Genomic DNA, 3,244 nt, shown 5'->3' with positions numbered 1-3,244 from the left:
TGCTACGTAAGCCAGTGCTATGCAAGTTCAATTTACTTACATAGCACTTTCTCAAGCGCTTTCCAAGTGCATTACTTAAATAACTCTTTTAAAAGTGTTATGCAAGTAAGCGTTATCCAAGTGCATTAGCTACTTAGATAGCACTTATACAAACGCTATTTAAGTCTTTTAACTTGAAAATAACATCGCTTACAAAACCCATTTGGAATCGCTATACAATCTTTTGCATTTTTAAAAATTATAATACAATTATTTTTCAGCCATTTTTAACCTATAAAATTCCTTAAAAATCAAAATTTATAGAGATAATAAAATTTGACAATTCCAATTCAAATGCTAATAAAACTTAGACTATCACAGCTTAGAATGCTTCTATATATTTATTTAAGTTCCAAATATCAACAACTTACATGAACCTTATAGCAATCATATAAGATCAGTACTTACAAATGAAAACTTTCTAAACTACCCATACATAATAAACCAAAACCATAGCATTAAGAATTTACACTTGGCCCAATATTACTCTGGAAGCTTTGGTGCTTATTTTTAAGTAGCTCAAGGTGTCCTCTTCCATAACAACTTCATCAGAATCAATGCCTCTCAATTTCCTTTTATTTGCTCTTTTCTACACCTGCAAGTTGCAAAACTCAGCTAGGATAAAAAAATCACAATGATCACATATATAAGAAGAATGAAATCAAGAGATATAATAGACACTTTAGATACAAAACAGTGAAAATCAAACCTTCATCAAATGAAGAAATCTTCCAAAACAAGAAGGGTAATTCCAAACAAATCTAGAAAGAAAAATTGAATAGAACTTTAACTTCTAACAATATAACAAAATATTTAACTTACCTGAACACTGTAGACCAGCTATAGATATCCTGACAGAACAACACTATATATACATATCAAGATACGTTGGTTTCACAAAGGAGAACAATAAATCCAGTAGCCTACATTGTAAAAAAAAATCATACTTCAAGCTAGCTCTGAGAATCCTCTGGCGGCTCATATATAGCTTTGCATCTGTTCAATGTGAGCACTTATTTAAAAGTAATTAAATGCAACTATATCTACTAATGCCCACAATGAACTCATTAACTAATTTACCTAAAATAAGCAATATATTCACCAAAATAGTGATAAATTCTCTCAAAACTACTTGTGTTGTTCTGTTCCTAACATTTTTATTTACATAATTATTTTTATAGGCCAGCCATTGTATGTTTCTCACCTCATGGACTTACCAAAATAAGTCACAGATTATGAACTTAATGCAACCAAAATTTGCTCTGCTTCTTGCACGCTCAGAACTCATTCAAAAAAAATTAGTTCCAACTAAACAAAAATATTCGGTTAGAGAAAAGCAAGAGAAAATTGAAGTAATTAAAAAATTAAGAAAACCTTTAACAGCCTATTGTAGAAACACACTTTCCTCCTTTTCCTGGCCTCTTTCCCTTCCCTGACTTCTTAAAACTGCACATATTAAAATACAAATACACAGTGACACGCCAAATTAGATATCTTCGTAAAACTAATGCTTTATTTTACTTTAAAACCAATGCTTTAATTTAGTATTATATACAAAATTAAATTTTCTATCATGTCCCATATCTGAAAATTATTTAATTTTTTGTTACACATGCAATGCATCTTGCCTACATACACAGAGACATTAATGAGCAACACCAATATATATAAACATAAGTGTGTGCCTTTGCACTATTATCTTACCTGGTCCAGGTTTATTTACATAAATAGATTACAATATTAGCTTCCAAGTCTATTAACCTTTTAATCATTTGTGTGGACTACTTATAATAAACGATTATATATTGATCAGCATCCTTACGAGGAGGGAGAACACTAAAACTACTATAATTCAGGTTGGTTTAGGTAGAATGAAATTGAATACAACTGATTGCTATATTTAGCTCGCAAATTGTGTGATCATATATAGGATTTCCTTAGAAAACAGTTATTTTAAAAAGCGATGAAATAAGATAAACAAATGAAACATATCAAGATCTATATTATATTGTACTTAAAAGTCTGATATATTGTGCGTACCTACACGGTAGCATAAAGTGTAGCTTCTACTGTTTTACATAAGAAAGTATCCATAAACTTGTTTATTCCTTTAATTTTTGCAATCAAAATGTTATTACTCTATAATTCGTATTTGGATTTCATTAGGTGAAGAGTTGAGTTCTAAAATGGCTTCATTACAGAATCAAAAGCACAAATATTGTATGTATATCTTATTTTTAAAAAATTTAAATACTCTACTCTCAGAATAAAAACTTACAATCAACCTTCATTTACAAGGAGTTGCATATGAAAAATAAGTAAATTACCTTAATTTGTCTTCAGCGAATTAGACCCATCAAGTGAAGAAGGCACAATCAAAAACTCTGAAATTTAAAACTAAAGAACCCAGTTAAAAAACCCTAAAATTTCAAAACCCACAAATCGAATACTCACACATCGATTTGAAGTTAGAAATGTTCACAGATTGTAGATGAAACATTAGAATTGAAGAAAGCAAAGTTCAATTTTCTCAATGATGACCTAGAAGAATCTGCCAAGAGATAAAATTTCTGGCGATTTGTATGAAGGCTTGATGCAGTTTACCACGTACTGAAATAAAAACAAAAAAGCCATCGGCCCTCTTGAACACTACTGATTTATTATTATTACAAATATAAAAATATTTCCAAAGAAACGTTTACTAGGATAGCGCTTTGAGAAGTGTCATTAGGCTTTTAAAATCAAATAAAAAAATTGAAATTACTTATAATATGCTATCTTACATAGCTCTTGTTATAGTGCTATCTAACTTAACACTTAAAGAACGCTTGGGGAATAAACGCTGTGGTAGACTCTCTTTTTTATTTTATATTCATTTTCAGAATTATTAATAATACCTTGCATAGCTTTTTTGAAACAAATGTTATGTAAGTACCTCTCTTGCATAGCACATAGAAAGAGATGTTATGCAAGTGGTGTCTCCTAAGCTTAAATTTGTAGTAGTGTTAGTGCATAAATTTTTAGGGATCTCGACCATTGCACAGTTAAATAAGCCACGTAAATATTTATGCATGTACAACATGGTTTGCAAAGCCTTTTGGCGGTCGTAACTCACTTACACTGAGGAGCCACCCAACCTTTAGCCTGAGCTTGTGAAGTCTTATGGCGGTCGTAACTCACTTGCACTGAGGAGCCACCTAACCTT

General features: G+C 30.7%; 1 long non-coding RNA gene across 3 annotated transcripts; it reads right to left on the bottom strand.

Moving 5' to 3' along the window:
- Positions 1-359: 359 nt before the first annotated feature.
- Positions 360-2,855, bottom strand: LOC141693657 (uncharacterized). Of its 3 annotated transcripts, none has more exons than XR_012563175.1 (3): positions 2,581-2,855; positions 2,367-2,423; positions 360-1,485 (listed from the first exon to the last, which is right to left on the bottom strand). It is a non-coding gene; the product is annotated as an uncharacterized LOC141693657 (long non-coding RNA). The 3 variants fall into 3 exon arrangements; XR_012563176.1 differs by having other exon boundaries at positions 360-634; positions 749-1,485; positions 2,367-2,844; XR_012563174.1 differs by having other exon boundaries at positions 2,367-2,855.
- Between the last annotated feature and the right edge of the window lie 389 nt (positions 2,856-3,244).

The sequence above is a fragment of the Apium graveolens genome, chromosome 10 (genome assembly GCF_009905375.1).
Source record: "Apium graveolens cultivar Ventura chromosome 10, ASM990537v1, whole genome shotgun sequence".
In the NCBI taxonomy this organism is placed as follows: Eukaryota; Viridiplantae; Streptophyta; class Magnoliopsida; order Apiales; family Apiaceae; genus Apium; species Apium graveolens.
This window is presented reverse-complemented; position numbering and strand designations above follow the sequence as displayed.